At 46.3% G+C, this 16,684-nt stretch overlaps 1 long non-coding RNA gene across 1 annotated transcript; it reads right to left on the reverse strand.

Moving 5' to 3' along the window:
- Positions 1-3,095: 3,095 nt before the first annotated feature.
- On the reverse strand, positions 3,096-15,431 carry LOC137484268 (uncharacterized). The gene is made up of 4 exons (XR_011004806.1): positions 15,241-15,431; positions 8,524-8,646; positions 7,734-7,841; positions 3,096-5,156 (listed from the first exon to the last, which is right to left on the reverse strand). It is a non-coding gene; the product is annotated as an uncharacterized lncRNA (long non-coding RNA).
- Positions 15,432-16,684: the final 1,253 nt, after the last annotated feature.

A 16,684-nucleotide genomic window follows, 5' to 3' on the forward strand; every position in this document is an offset into this window, starting at 1 on the left:
TCCCTGTGGAATTCAATGGAAGAAAGACCAGACCCCAAATCTGGACTGCTGTCAACAGTGGGGAGCCAATGTCAGTCTAAACAGAGCAAGTTTGGTTTCTTTTCTGCCCCATGTGTCTTCAACACATTGCCAGCTCAGAGCTGAATCCAGACTCTTTACAGCTCGTGAGGAGAGTGGCTGGGCAGGCTTTGCCAAGGCTGTGGAGTCTGAGGCCGTGTGAACCTCGTGAAATACTTGCAGCTTTGCAGGACTGAGGAATGACTTCTGCAAGCCAGTTCTCTTCTGACCTCGGGCCAGGGCTCCTCTCCTTACCAGGATGCTGCCATTGCTCTGGGTGTCCATGTGCACGTGAAGGCAGTTGCCAAAATGTGGCACCTGCACACGGTCACATCTCCAAAAGCACAGCCTGGACAGAGTGTCCAGGAGGAGCCTCTGACAGGAACGTGCCTCAATAACCTGTTCTGAAAGCCCCCAGTGCAGAACTGCCTGTCCAGGATTTCCCTGCTCCTGCATGTAGGAAAGACATTTTCCTAATGCTTAACCCCAGTCTTTGCTGCAAATACGGTGATTTCTGAAGGAACAAGAAGAGTATTGTTCTCTTTATAACAAACTTCTGAATGTTGGAAGACTTTTTTCATATCTTTCCTCTTATCAAATCTTTCCTCATTCTTTTCTTCTCTAGACTAAACAACCCCAATTCCTACAACCTTTCCTTACAGGTCATATTTTCCACATCTCTTATCATTCCTTTCTGCTCTTCCCTAGCCTCTTGCCAATCAAACCAAATGATGGTTCCCAAAGCTGGACATCCTGCCCCTATTTTGTTGCTTTGGATATCGGACAGTGAAGCAAGCAGAATTAGCAAGAGATGAGGAGCTGATTTTTAATCCCCTCCATTATCCCTGAGCTGGATAACAGTGCTGCAGGGGTTTAGGGAAAAAAAGAGCCAAAGTGGGAGCTCACTGAAGCACTGAACAAATGACATAGATTCCTAGTTATGACCATCTCTTAAATTATGCCAAGTCCTCATTAACCCTGAGGTTATTACTTTGCTCAGCTAAATATTCACCTGCACGTTCACCTCGGATGGGGTTTCGGGGACAGCTTGAGGAGTTTGCCTGGAGTCAGCTCGACTCCTGCCAGCACCACTGTGCTCCCACAGTCCCAGGAAGGAGTGGATCACGACAGAAATTGCTGTGCCGACTGTGGGAGCAGGGGGAGGACACTGTTGTCATGTCCATGTTCTATCTGTCATCTACTGGTAGCTATTTATACTGCGCCTATCGCGGGGTGGGATGAGCAGGGGGTAACGTAACGTGTGAGAGCCTCCGAGGCACTGAGCTGAAAAAAGAAAGATCCTGTTGGGTTTTAATGTGCCAGACTGAGCCTGGGAGGGAGCCGCTACCTGTCACAGCACGGGGACTGCTCTGCAGCCCTTCCAGTGGCGCTCAGAATCCCTGAAAAATCACAGCCTGCGCCGGGAGATTGCAAATCCCTCCAGGACTGAGCTCCAGGGCTTTAATAGCAGCATGTTTTATTCAGCCTGTTTCTCCTGTGCTCTACGTTGTCCTTTATATGTTTTCAATATTTAAAGCCTGTTTTTCATGACAATGTTTCTTCTGGCATTTCCACAAAAGATTTTTCTTTTTCCGTGTCTCTTTGTCCCAGAAAAGATGTGGGTTTGTGCATTGTTCTCCTACGGCTGTGAAATCTCTGGGTGTCCATTAAAATGAAAAGAGTGACAGAAAATTAAATTAGTTTTATTATCTATGGTAGCAGTGCTAGGAAAAAGATTGTGACTGTATCTTTTAGGGCTGTGTAGCACAGGTAGAGCCAGAGAGCCAGACTTGACCTCACCTGGATTATTAATTTTTTTTTTCTTAATTCTATCCCCTCTATTGATTTTTAGGGAACCATCATTGCCTTTATTGTTATAAACTAAGCAGTGCAGGAGGTTTCAAACAAACCCATTTAATTTTTTAATCCTCCACTTCCTCCATGACATAACCATTCCCCAAACACTGTGGATTTGGTGCTACTGTTGATGGGAAATCAAGGACCTTTTTTAAATGGAATCATTTCTCCAGACAGTCCTGCTGTTGACAAGTCCAGTTAATACTACTACACAATTTTAGAGAACACAGAGAAATGTTACATCTACTCATTCACCTGCAGAATAACTTAGCATTGCATGTCAGCATTTAAAGGGGATTGTCAGTAATTAGGCTGCTATAAAATATAAGTACAGTGGTCACAGATAATAAAACCCAAGGAAGCATCTTTGCAGAGTGTCTGAGCCTAGGAAGTTCCACGTGACCATAATGATCTTTCACAGGAGGCTCCTATGGAAAAAGAAAAATTAATATGTGTATATATAGATGAATATACACACAAACACCCAACTGCAGAGGGGGTCCATCAGTTTTATTAGTTATGTATCACCTCCAGGGAAAATGGAACTTGCTCTAGGGACGTTTAAAGGAATTATTTTTAACTGAAAATTATTACATCTGTGTCTGTGATCCCACAAGACACTGGGGTTTCTTTGTCTTCCTCTTGCTTTCCCTGGAGACTGCACAGGAAAATGAACACAGCCGAAATGCAGAAATCTGTGGCTACTCTGGAGACAGAGGCAGCCTCGTGTTTGGCATGGGAAAGGAGAGCCAACATTCTTCTTTCCATCAGGAGTCCAAAGCTCCTTCACAGAGAGAGAAAAGCTACTGCTGCCAACACATAGAACATCCTTTGGAGGCTTTGGGGTCACTCTGGGGTGCTGCTGCTGGCAGGTTGCAGCCCCAGAGAGTTGTTGTGCCATAAAAACAGGGGCAGAACATCCCCTTTGCTTATTCCCTGTGAAACAGGGTATGGAGGAGTGGGGAGTCCCAGGCAATGGGAGCTCCAGGGCTCCTGGGATCCACGGCCAAGTGCACAGCCCCCCTGAGTGCCTGGTGCTCTCCTTTGCCACGCAGGGATGCTGGCCTGGGTTAGATTGGTGCTGTTGGTGCTCCAAGGTCTCACCTGGGGCAGAGAGACCCAGAGCTGCTCCTTGCTCCAGAGGGGCCTGGCCACAGCTTCCCAACAGCTCTCAAGTCTGTCAGCTCTGGGCTTAATGGCCCTGCTCCCTGGAAAGATGAAATATATGGTTGGGCAATAAAAGAAAAGCTGGAAAGAAAGATTTATAATTTTCCCCTTAAGCCTGTCATTCATGTCATTAATATAGATGTCATTTAGGAGGGCAACAACTTTCTCTTCTTTTTTCTTCTTTCTTTTTTTTTTTTTTTTTTTTTTTTTTTTGCTAAAAGCTTTGTGTATGTACCCACAGTCTGACAACCAAATGGGTCTGCCTTTCTTTTTTCTCCCCTCCAATATGTGGATTGCTTCTAATTCTGTCAGTCAAATGGAGCAGCAGTTTCGGGAGGGGAGTGATTAAGGTTCCCTCGGAATAAAGGGCTGCATGCTGTGCCTCTGCTATTCATCAGCAATGGGGATGGAAGAGCAATTCCAGGCTCCTGAATAACAGGATTTTTTCAAACATACAAAACACACCTTAGAAATACTCTACCAGCAAAGCGCACAGTCTCCAAGTGCCATGCTTATTTTCTGTTTATTCATGCTTTATTTTCACTTTTCACCATGTTCACCCCACTCAGCCCAAGCGCTGCGGTGCTTGACTCCAGACTCCCCAGCAAAGCACTTGGCAGTTCCTTAATTGTGCTTAACTCGCTAAAACCAAATGATTTAAGCGTGTGCCTAAAGTAAAGCCTTTGCTATACACTTTGTTAAAAGAATCTTCATTATTAGATCTGAGTCTATGCTGTTGGTCATTTATGGGGGCAAAAAATACAGAGTAGGCAATCCTGCAGTATTTCCCGAAGCAGTGTTAATTTAACAAAATAGTTTGCAAGGAAAAGAAATATTAAAAAGGTGAAGTGGTTTTGAAGGTGTTTTTAAGTAAGCTGCCAGTTTGCAATATCTACCAGAATTATTTATAAGTGTTTAAAACCCACTTAAAATATAAAATCCCCTTTTTACTTATAGTCGAACAGTATATTTTATTTGACCTCAGATATTTTCTGTTTCCTTTTTGACTCTTCAAATATTTTTGACAATCATTTAAAGTTTCTCTGAAATGGAAATGCAGATGGGAAACCAAGCAGCTGGGGCTTACTGAGGAGTCAGGGAGTCTGTTGCAGGTAATGGATTCACAGTTCCCCAAATATCAGTCCAGCACCACTGCCATAATACCCTCTTCTTCATGCAGTTAAGATGAAAAATACAGATGATAAATTGTATTCCTACATACCAAGGGATGGTGGGGGTCCTCAGAGACCGAGCGTTTGTTGAAATGCAAGATATTGCTTCTTGATTCCCCACTCTGTTTTATGGCGTGGCAAATTTATTATGGAGATAATATTCAGTGCCCACACTTTACTGAATTTAAATCGAGGAGAACTTATCCAGGTCAGGGAGTTTTTTTCTCCCTCATCACTTTTAATGTCTGCAAACATCCTGTCTGTGTGAGTGCCTGTACCAGCGTGTCCGCTGTGTTTGCCAAGGTACAATGGAGGGAACACTTGGGTGCCACATGGTAAATGTTTCATGAAAAGAGTATCTAAAACCATCCGAGACTGTCTGCTCTGCACTCAAATGCAGGACATTATTTCATGATTCCCTGTGATCCCTTTGGCATTGTAATTCTAAACTGTGCAAAGAGAAGTGGATGAAGGTGGATTACAAATTCTAGGCTGTATAAAGAACCTGTAATTATTTGTTAAACTGTTGTGTTTAGTCTCCTGTTCTGCTGTCTCCAGGCTGGGCTGTGGAGTGTTTTCCAGTTTAACTCCCTGGTTGTTTTACTGATGTTTAAGGACAATATGTGCCTCCTTCTGCTTTCTCACAGGCCTGACGATAAGATTTCTCCTTCAAATCCCGGGGATGGCCTGAGAGTGTCTGCAGGCAGAGGATAATTGCCTGTGGGATACAAGCTCCAGTCCCACGCTGGGCTGATGGGACACTTTTTGACCTGCCAGCAGACATTTCTGTATGAGCACGATGTCTCCAGACATCTTCTCATGTTGTTTTTTTTTTTTTTTTCTTTTGTTCTTGTTACCCTTTAGACACAATTGAATTTGTTTTGCTTCAAGGTAGAATTTCCCCTAAAATGCAAAAAAAAAAAAAAATCTGCTTCTCTGTCCACCCTTCCTTTCTCAGACAACGAGTCCCCTGCTTCATCTGGAGATGTGTGTGCATGTATGTATACCTATCTACCTACATGTATATTCTTTCTTTACCCTGTTCCACTGTGATTTAAAATAGCAACCCTTTGCCAGTCTCTCCTCTCCCACCAGAGACAGGTAGGGTTATTTTGGAAGGTGCGAGGGTTGTTTGTTTTAACTTTTCTTTAAGTCACCAGAATGGTGTTAAATATAATTTCCATGAAGTGCTCCAAACCCACTGCATTTGCCGGGGTGTATTGTTTTTCAGGCTCTCTCCCACCTCTAATCAGCTATGATTCGGCACAGTTGGCAGTCTCTGCTCAGCAAGCAGACTGTCTGAATCACAACTCAGACCTAGAAAGGATGGTCTTTCTAGGTCAGGGCTAAATATACTGACTATGGGGGTGAGCATGGAAAAGTTCCCATTCCAGCTGCTATCCTGCACTGAGTCTGCAGGGATAAAACTCCCTACCTTGACAGCATGTTGTGAGGCTTCTCTCACTGGGATGTGAAAGGGGAAGAGGGAAAGTCCTGTGGAGTTCCTGCTCCACAGCAGTGAGGCCTTTGGGGCCGTGGCATCCCGGAGTGGCTCGGAGCCACGGCTCTGAGCTGGATGGAAGAGGGCATGGGAGCAGTTCTTGTCACCTTGGCATGAACTGGGCACAAGTCTACCCTTCACCTAGCTCTTTCTGAGGCCTGACAGCTGGTGGGATCAGGAGGGCTGGGATCCCCTCCTCTGTGCCTGCCAGGCAGGGTGCCCTGGGAATGCAATGCCCGCGAGATGCCGCTTGTTCTCCACCCTCAGGCAGGGAGGGACAGCCACCAGAGCGTTCCCTGAGCTGAAGGACACTTCCAGCATGGCTGGCAGGCAAGGAAAGCAAGCTCTGTGCTGCAAAGGGGTTTATGGTGACATCCTCTGGGTGGGGATGCCCAGAGCTGGGGAAGCAGCAGGGCACAGCCAGGGCAGCGCAGGGAGAGCCCAGCGCTCCCCTCGGGGCTCGGCAGCTGTGGAAACATCTCCCTCCAGCCTGGTCCAGCTACTCCTCCAGCCCAGGGCTGACACTTGGCAATGTGGCTGGAAAAATTAGAGCACAAATCCATGTGCTGTTTGAAGTCAGTAATGAAGCAAACTCCCGTTTCCAGGAGTGGGACTGCATTTCCATTGGCCTCTTCCTATTAATTCTGTAGTACCATATTTCATTTTTATATAACACAACCAACCTCCTGCAAGAGTTTTCTTTCCTTTTAGAAGATGAAGCTTCAAGATTGTTACAGTTGCTAGAGGCAACTATTCTGCAAAATCTTTTTATAAAATGTATTTATCTAATTAAAAATCTTTTAACAGCACCATGCCTGTAGGATCAAAAATCTCATTTATACTGTGCAGGACTGGAGCAAGTATTTGCTGCTTCTGTAGAGCCACAGATAAACAGGGACTGGAAGGGCACAAAATGACTGCTTCAACCCACCTAATCCTAATGCACTTTTTCCAATAAAAAAGTGGGCTCTAAGACCTCTCTGGTTTATTATTGGAAGAAAAGTAATGGGGAGGGGGGAAGAGTAAGCTTATAATGGAGTCAATTCAATGTAGTTGGCAACAAGAGTAGAACAGCCTTACATCAGTGACATTTTCCAGTGAAACAAACCTGTTGTACAGAGAACAATTTTTAATTAACTCTATATCTCATGTGTCGAGGAACGTGAGCAAACTTCTTTATGACTTTGCTTTTGGCTGCAAAGTATATCCCTGTTTTTATCCTCCAAGAATAAATCCATGAGGTGAGTGGCAGGGAAAAGAGGGTTTCTAAATATGCATGCGAGACGGTACAAAGCAACTTTGCAGGCACTTCATTGATTTTATCTCCTTCTTTTTCATGAGGCAGAGCATTTATTAAGCACTAAATGGTACTCAGAGAGTCTTTAGGAGGACAAAGCTTGTTGAAGTTAGTAGGGAGTTTGGAGAAACCAAGTATTTGTTACTCAGCCTTGACGAGAAGAGCCAGGCTGCCCAAGTTGGTGGCCAGGGTGGCCCTGTCATCGTGGCAGTGCCACTGACCTGCCACGGTGGCTCTTATGGCTCCAGGAGCTCCCAGGAGCTGCTGGAAGCCATCCCTCTGCTCTCCTTGCCCACTGCAGAGCCCACTCTGGACTCTGACCTAATGAAGGGAGAAAAAACTTTTTCCTTGTGGTGGCATCACTGTGTCCCGTGTCCTGGCTCTTCTCTGGTGGGGCAAGAATGATCCCTGGTCAAATGGGACAAAGCTCAGGTGGGGAACCAGAGGAGGTGACTTGTTTTCAGGTATTGAGATGGCCTGAGGGACTTGTCAGGGGAAATCAGGAAGAAACTGGAAGTGTCTGTGCCATGCCTGTGCTGTGCTGCAGCCACACTGAAGCTCAGTGATGTTTCTCCAGAAACCAAAGCTATCAAATCACAAAATGAAACACTTGCTCTGTGTTTTTTTTTTTTTTTTTTAACCTATTCTAGCTCAAAATAACTTGTGCTCTTAATTAACTTACCCAATCAACACCATCAACCAGGCCCTGCCAGCTGTTTGGCTGTGTTTCTCTGCGCTGGCGAAGATGTGCTCAGAGCAGGGCTGGGACTCGCACTGGCTGCAGTCTGAACTGGTGAGAGACAAAAAACCACAAGAGAATGAGTGTAAAAAGCACATGAGCATCTCTTTGGCTTTGCCCATGTTTTGATTCCAGGAACTTTGTTCAAAATAGATTGTTCTCAGGGCCACCCAAAGGAGCTTGATGATTTCCAGTCAAGCTGAAGAAATGAGTATTTCATGGGGAGTTGAAAAGGAATCTGATAGAGCTACCTATAAACCAATTGGTTTCACTTCTGGTCCCAGGGCTCACCAGAGCTCAGGTATTTCTCTCAGTGGGGGTCCCTGCTTGGCCTGTACCCCATCACTGCTCCTTCCACTGATGTGCAGAGATCAGAGCTGTGCTGCTGACAGAGGAATGGGGTGTTGAACAGCACAGACCATAGGGGAGCCGAATTTGTATGCTTTAGCACAAATTAGACTGCATTTCTAAAATCCTAATAAGCATAGAGATGGATCCGGTGGGATTGTTACAAACCAAAGCAGAATAATAAGCTCATCCAGAATTTAGCTAATGGACAAAAGGAGAGACGGTTTTCAAGTAATGGGCACATCAAATGAAGCAGAGAGCATCTCTCTAAGAAGAAATATGGTCCTATTCTGGGATGCTGGGGCCTGCAGGGGGACATGGAGGGACTTTGCAAATTGTAGTTGTGCTGGGGAGAGGTGCTGGTGGGTGGGGAGAAGAGTCTCACCCTTAAATATGAGAGTCAAGGAAGTGCTTCAGATATTGATGAAAAATTGCTTTTAGGAGACCAAGTCCTTCATTGAAACCAATGGAGAATTTGTCATTGACTGCAGTGGGATCAGCACTAGACCTGTAACAAGAAAATAATAATGGTCTTGTCTGAGAAATAAATAAATAAATAGATAAACAGCCAGCATTCAGAGCAGCCAAGAGCATTCTCCGTGGCTCCAGGAACACTGCACTTGGTGAATCATTTCTCTGTTAGATAGAGCATTTGTTCGGCTCCTGATTTATCTCCAAGCAAATTTAGACTACTCAAAATCGATTTGCTCGTTATAATTTTTCAATGCCTATGGGCAAACTCTTGGCTTCTGTTGTTCACTATTGTAGCTCCTGCTGAGCACTGGCTGCCTGGCTCACGTGGGCCTGTGCCCCCTCCCTGCTCTGTGATGAGATGTTATAAATAGAAGCTGGGGAAAATCACAGTGCCCCGTGTTTCACAGGGGTGGGATTCATGGCTCAAAAGGGCCCTGTTACACCACTCTTACATAGTTAGCCCCAAAATTCTAATTGCCTTTCTCTTAGAGTCAGTCCAAAGCACCTGTTCTTTAAAGGAACTGGGTGCACATGTTAACAGGCAATAAAGAAAAGCAAGGCACATCAGGCAGCAGCTAAAGAGACCTTAAAAGGCTTCCCTGAGAGCTATTGAGCCAGGAACCTGCAAATATCCATTAATGGCAGTTATTTTGCTGATGCAGGTTTCTCACAATAATTTGATTGGGCTGGATTGCTGTTTGGGAGGAGGGGACCTGAGGAGCATCCCTGGACATTATCCTGGGGAGCCTTTTAAGGCAATGCCAGCCCAGTGTCAGCACATTTCATGGACACTGCTGCAGCTCCTCCAGCTACGCGCTGGATGGGATTCAAGCAGTAGCCTGGAGGGGATTTTACAGACCTCTGGCCTTTTCTGTTGAAGCTGCTGCTTACCCAGGATCCTGTCCAAATTTTATTTAGATATTCTTATTTGGCCTCCCTGTTTAGAATTTTAATTACATTTGGCTGTTCCGCATGCGGTCAATCCAGTTTTGTGCTTCAGTGGGTGCTGCTCAGCACTGAGAATTCATTACCTGTGGGGGCACTGAGGGATCCTTCAGCCTTCATCACTTCCATTTCCTCTGAAATTCTGGGGTTTGCAGCCCTGCCTATCCCAGAAGAGCTTTCCCAGGAGCAGATCTGCTGGTTTTAACCTGTGTAAGAAGCTCTGCTCAGCTGCGAGAGAAGCCCAGGCTGAGCTTAGCTCTGTTATCAGGAGATTCTGTGATCCTCTGTACAAGAAAACTGCTGTTTCTAACTCCACAAGTGACACACAGGTTTGTCTCACGTCAGACTCTGCAGCTCCTTGGATGCTGGGTTTAGCACTGAGCCATCATGCCTTCATTGGGATCCTTTGTTCTTGCAGTACCTTACACCAAACACATTTTTTGGAAATGCTAAGAATTTGCATGATATTAAAATGCATGTTCCACTGGGCTTTCCAGTTAATTCTCCTTTTTTTTTTTTTCTTTTTTCTAGCAAATAGGGCTCAGTTTTACCATTGTTCAATTTTTTCTTTTATTTAAGCAAAATCTTCAGCCATTCAGTGCCTCTGTTGAGATTTTTTTTCTTTCATTACTTTATGGCAGATGAAAGTTAAGAGGTCCAATTACTAACATTTTATGATAGCACAGAATATTATTAAAGCACTTAAGAGGTTATTAACACCTTTTATGTACCTCATTATTTAAAAGCCTGCCATATTTAATCATTTTAGCACCATTAAATTGGCATTAACAACAACCCTATGACTTACACTCAGAAATGTCACCATTTGACAACACTAATGCAATAAAATATCTCACAGAAACCTGGAGGCACCAGGTGAACTATTAAAAAAAAAAACAAAACGGGATTTTTCATGGGTTCCAACCATAGACATCTGCAAGGAGAGGCAGGGAGTGCCCACCTCACCCTGCTGGCAGTGCCAGAGGGAGCCAGGGGAATGTGTTTGGCAGGAAAAGCTGGGTTTGCTGTAGGACCCTCTGCAGTAGGTGAGGGACATGAGGGACACTGAGACCTGCCCGTGCAGAGGAGCAGGAGCTGATCCTTGGCCAGTTCTCTCTGGAGTCCACGGGCAGCCAAAGGTCGGGGGTCTTGCCTGGGCAATGGGAGTCCTGGGAATCTTTTTGTGGCCCCGTGGGTGCTGTGGCACCTTTGCTGTGTCCATGCCATGGCACAGGCTCAGGCTTTGGGGGCCCTTAATTCAGTGACTGTCACACTCCTCCCTGTGCCTGGTGATGGATGAGCACCTCTGACAGGTGAGGGAACAGCAAAGCCCTTCTTCCCTCCCTGTCCTGCCAGGGCCCCTTCTTCACAGGAGTTACACACGTGCTGTTCCTTCTTAAAGTGGTATAATTCTTTCTCCTCTGACTCTCCCCTTGGATCCCTTTCCTTTCTTTTTCCCCCACTGTCTGTGCTGAGGGGCTGACACACAGACTGGTGGTTGGAGACTGCACACTCAGCATCTGCCTCTGCCCTCTGATTATCAAGGACAAAACCCAACAGTAAACTGGAACATCACGTCAATCAAGGCAGAAATATTATTTTTACAGCCTTATGATTATTTCTAACAACCTGCTAAAAGCCAGTGGGACTGGGTGGGTCGGAAATGCCCCGGTGACACTGGGAGTGTTCCAGCCCCTGGAGTTTTTCCAGCTCCTGCAATTTTCAGCTCACCAGCTGAAGGTTCAATTCATGTGGGACTTTTCCACAGCAAAATATGGGATGAATTGTGTTTTCTCTGTAAGGTTTACAAATAAATCCCTTTCTTATAATCATTATTTTCATAGACAAGTGTTACTAATATATTTTGGCATTTTAAAGCACATCCTTTAATTTACCCTGGCAACTGCTGTACAGCTGAACACACAATCAGGGAAATCTATTCCATGACTTTAGTAGTATTTGCATTTTTTGTGATGGTCTAGCAAGGAAAAATATGGAAAAAGTCCCCAAAGCCTCAAATTTAGAGCCATAAAATGCCTCCTGAGTTATTTTTCAGATGTTGGCACTCAGACAAGCGACTATGTCAAAAACCCCAACAGGTTTATGCACAAAACCATCTGCTGGAAGGGTGCCAGCAGCACTATCAGGATATTAGTTCAGCCTTTTGGGGAGGGTAAATGTCAGTGTTTGTAGCTGGGAAGGGCTGGGGCATTCGGTGTAAACCAGACTGCCTGTCCACAGCCCAATCCCCCCTTCCCAGGGATCTGTGGGATCCTCCCTGTTTCCACTGCCCTGGAAGGGATGGATTAATATTCCAGCCCAGCCACACTTGGGTTTGGTTTGCTGTTTGTAATACATCGATGTCTGCAGCAGTTAAATGCTGGTAGGTCTTCAGGTCTGTTAAACAAATTATGGGAGCCTTTAAACATCATTGCACTGGGCTTCATCCCCCACAGCCAGCCTGCAGATCGCTCAGGTGCGAGTGGAGAGGAGGGGATGGGGCTTCCTGCCAATCCCCCTCTCCAGCAGAGCCAACTCCCTCATTATCTGGGAAGGAGGGGGGTTAATTGGCATGTCTTGGTGTAGGGTTTAACAGCAGTGCCCTGGCCCTGAGGATAGAGCTGTGTCTGGTTTTCTCCCCCAGGTCTGGGTCTATCTCTCCAGGTGTCTCTGGTATCTCTGAAGTTCCCTGGCCCTCCTCCCTCCATCTCCCCCACTCTTTCCCAGGGTATTTTTGTGTGCTTGTCTGCTGTAGCACCCTTCACCAGGAGCTGTGCCATGGTGATGGAGCCAGGCCATGTCCTTGGGACCTGGGCCATGGGGTGCACCCCTGCAGGGCCCTGGGGAGAAGGGAGGCTGTGGCTGGCTGTGTGTCTGAGGTCTCTGCCCCAGCTGCTGCTGCCAGCTGGGCTGTCTGGGACAGGAGTGTCTCTGCAGGGCCAGCAGCAGCTCCCCTTGCCATGGGCAGTGTGGGTCCCATGCTCCCGTGCCAGCAAGGTGAGTGATCAAACTGGGCAAGGACTGGGCACCAAGGGGAAGAGCTGCTATACATTTATATATTATTCTCTTCTGAAAATGGCAAAGCCCAGATCCTGCCTATAGGAGTAAGTTTTATCTGTTACATCAATACAGCTGCAGCAACAGGTAACTACTGCATTAAGTGCTGTAGAATAGCTCCCTTGTGGCTTTTCTTACCAAGCCTTCACTATCAAAAGAGGTGTGACTTTTATTTTCTTTTTTCTTCATGGGCAGATAGCTAATACGTGGTAACTATTTTCCTGTAAAACCTGGGGGTGATGAGACTCCAGACCCAAAGGCAGCATTGCTGGGTGAGAGTAGCCATGGGTCACTTGGCATTGGCCAATGGAAATGGTTCAGTCCCTGAGGTTATTTCAGACTCACCACTGCTCTTTACTGCTAAGTTAACTTAAAACCCTAAAACCCTGTCTCAGCACTTGTTCTGCTCGTGCCTAGGAACTTCCCTGGAACATTCATCCCAGCCTGTGTAGCCAGGCCTGCAGAAGTTTCTAGTTCAGCCTGCCCTTCCTCGGTTGAGGGGACCATCTCCTCAGCAAGCAGAGCTGGACAATTTGGCTGTTTTGCAGAGCATCATCAGCCCAGGCTGGTGCAAACCCAGGATCATTTATCATCCGGGGCTGTGATGGATGAGGTGACGTGAAATTGGTGGCTTTGCTCCATTAGTGTTGGAACCAACTGATCTCCTTGTTGGCAGCTCCAGCTGGAAAGACTCTTGGTGCCCGGTGGCACCTTTCCTCTTTGGAGAAGTCCTCTGTCCTTCAGAGGGGACTGTGAGCAGTCAGCACAGTGACCTCTGAGATTTTGCTGCCTCTGGAGCTTTCCTGCTGTGCCAGGGCTCAGTGGATACTCCAATTCCTGCTGTGAGGCTGAGTCGGCTCCCTGGGGACAGTGCCCAGGACCCCCAGGCAGGTGAGGCAGATCCCACAGCTGCTTTGCAGCCTGGGATTTGCGTGTCTGCATAGTGGCTGGTTTGCAGCACCGAGTTATTTGCAGTTGCGTGGGGTTTTTTTTTCTGCCCCAGATCCCACAGCGAGCTCTGCTCAGAGCTGCTGCCTCTCGCACGCAGCACTGCCCAGGCTGGCTCACTCCTGCAGCTCACCTGGTGCTTGCCACAGATTCAGCACTTCAAGTTACAGTTAGCCCTGGCTTTTAAGGTCTATTCCAACCCATTTAACTCCTCGGCTTTGTGTGAAAAACAAATGGGAAATATAAAAGCTTACATCAGCTCCTGCAACTCGCAAAGTGAATGAGAAAGCTGCAATAAATTTAGAGTCAGAAAAAGAACTGTGTGTAAACTCCCACTTTGTTCGAAGATAGTTTATTATCAAAGGATAATTTTGGATGACAGTTGTTGCTGGGGTATTTTGTGATTTTTAAAAATTATTACTACTTTTTAGTTATACAGCGTAATTCTTGAGCAGATACTCAAGCAAGGGAGATTGGCTCATCATTCCTCTTTAATTCCACATCATGTCACTTTGGAAGGGAAATGGCTTGGTAAAAGCCAGAGAGTTCAGATACGATGCTGGCAGATCGTTATGAAATATTCACAAGACATTTAGTTTAACTTGGTGCTAATTGAACACTGACAGCACAAGTTACTCCTGCCTGCAGCAATAGTCTATCACGTTTAGGCAAGTGGCATTCCTTCCCCTTTGATGCTCTCCGAGATTGGAGGCTGTGAGGGAGCACAGTTAACAACCAGTAAACACTCGGGGAGCAGCACTGGAGAGGATCCTGCATGGAGAATCCTCCAAAAAGTGGAGAGAGTTTATTTGCACAGGGGCTGTGACAAGGCTTCCACTCTGTCCATGAAAATACTCAGTATTAGGTGAGGGGTGACTCTAAATTATACGGACTTTTTACATTTTTTTTTTAATATCCTCCTGAGTGAAGACACTTAGAAGCACGACTATTTGCAGACTACCTAATTTCTGAAGCCATGGCCCAAAAGGCCTCCTTGCTCTGAGATGAGAGGTTTCCAGGGCAGCTATAGCTGTACTGGTGTAACTCTGTTTTTCTATGGAGACACGGCCTTGTTTACTTCTTTCCTCTTTATTTCTATAGCTCAACAAGCTGTTTACTGATATTTGTGAATTTGTTTCTTATTTGTCAGTTCAGCTTCGCCGTGGACATTTAATAACAGGGATTTTCCTACCATTTTAATTGTCTCTTATTCCAGAGCCAAGCAGAGTTTGAAGCAGTGTATTAATACCATCATTTTAGTCATCAGACATGATGTGTGGTCTAAGTAGCTTGGATCAAAAATCGGTGCCCAGCTTTGCCTGAATCCCTCTGGCCATCTGTGGCTTAGATGCAGTCATCTGCCTTGGGTGCCTCAGTTTCCCAGCTATGGAGAAAGGCCAAGTTGTTACTCAAGGACTTTTCTCATCTTCCCATTTGGAGGAGTTTGCTGCAGACTCCTCCTGTGTGGCCAGCACAGGGGGTGCCCAGCAGGAATGTGCAGGAACAGCTGCCTCAGCAGGGACCCTGCTCCCCCGCTCTGCAGCCCACGCCGAGCACATTTTGTCACTCTCAATGTAGCTGAAGGATTGAGTGACATCCATGTGCAGCAAAATATTAGAGAAGTGACCCAGAATATTTTTAATTTACCAGGGGAAATGTCCCTGTCTGCCTAACTCACCTGTCCCAGGGAGTTAAACTGGAGAGGAGTCACATAATGAGAAGGTGTTAATGAAACTGTCACTGAGTACTGAGGTGACAGTGGCTTCCATTTCAGGAGTCCCTCTAGCAAATGGGGTGGTGACTGAGCACTTGCTGCCTGCAGAAAGGCAGTCAGTGATGCCTTGTGCAGGCTGAGCAGGAGCAGAGGCTGGGCAGAGCTACAGAATAAAGCAGGGATTTAATAAAAGGATCTCCTCCATGGATCCACCTTGGGCAGCGCCAGAGCCCAGCCAGGGCTGCACCCAAATGAACCCAAATGGTCCCAAAATGCACGAGCGCTCCCGGGGGCTCTCACTGTGATCAGCTCTGCTCCATGGGCACATTGCAGTTCATTGTCCCATTCCAGCTTTAGCCCATGCAGTCCCATCCTGCTTGTTTTCCTCTCTCCAGCCCACGTTGTTTGTGCTCTTGGGCTGAGATTTGGATCATTTGTCCTTGGTCCCCAGCTGGAGAAGGAATTGTTTTGTCTCCCTGCTCTGTGCAGAGAGCTCACCATCCCCTCATGTGAAGCTCAGAACTGCACACTAAAGCAGCACAGAACCTGAAAAATAGAAAAGCTACAACCTGAGGCATCACAGTACTGCAGTCACCGTGACTGACCAAAGCAGCAGTAGTACAACTCGTAGTAACCATCTAAGAGCTCCAGCAGCTTGGAGTAAAGGCCCAAATTCAGTGCTTGTACAAATGCAGGGAAAATGGGCATCCCCTTCCCCATAGCCCCGATGGGAAACTACAAATGGGTGTAAACAGCCAAGGAATATGAGATAAAATGTGAGGAATATTGCACAGGCAGCAGTCACAGCACACAGCTGAGGCTGTGTTGTTTTTTTCCTTTTAAATAGAAATAATTAGAAATGGGGAGTGCTAAGGAGGGATTTAAAGGAGGTATCTGTGATTTCTTTGAAGCTTGGGGTAGGGTGGAAGGTGAAGGATGGTTTCTGAGCTGGACAGACTGGAACCAGCAGCTGAGGACACTGCTGGCGTGATCCCTACTCCACTTGCCTCCAGTGCCAGTCATGGTGAAATAGGGATCACCCCAAAAGAGTTTCTGTCTGAGGTGAGGGACACCCAGCTGGGATTGCAGAGAGAGCGGACCAGGTAAATTTAAGCAACTAAGAAAAACATAATTTCATTAACAGAAGGTTTTTTCATCCCAAGCAGATTCTGGATATAAGCTCATGGCTGAGCTGAAAGCCACAGAAAGGAGCTTTCCTGCCCTGGAGATTTGCACGAGTTGGTTGATGGCTGTAGATCATGATCTGCTGGGAAAACACACCTTGCTTTCAACAAAAACATATTTTCAAAAGCCAAGGATGCAACACTGGACTAAAAGAGCTTCCAGACTTCCTTTCCATAGACCTCCCACCCTTGGATTGTTGAAAATCACTCTCCCGGTGATACTG

This window comes from Anomalospiza imberbis, chromosome 17, assembly GCF_031753505.1.
Source record: "Anomalospiza imberbis isolate Cuckoo-Finch-1a 21T00152 chromosome 17, ASM3175350v1, whole genome shotgun sequence".
Classification (NCBI taxonomy): domain Eukaryota; kingdom Metazoa; phylum Chordata; class Aves; order Passeriformes; family Viduidae; genus Anomalospiza; species Anomalospiza imberbis.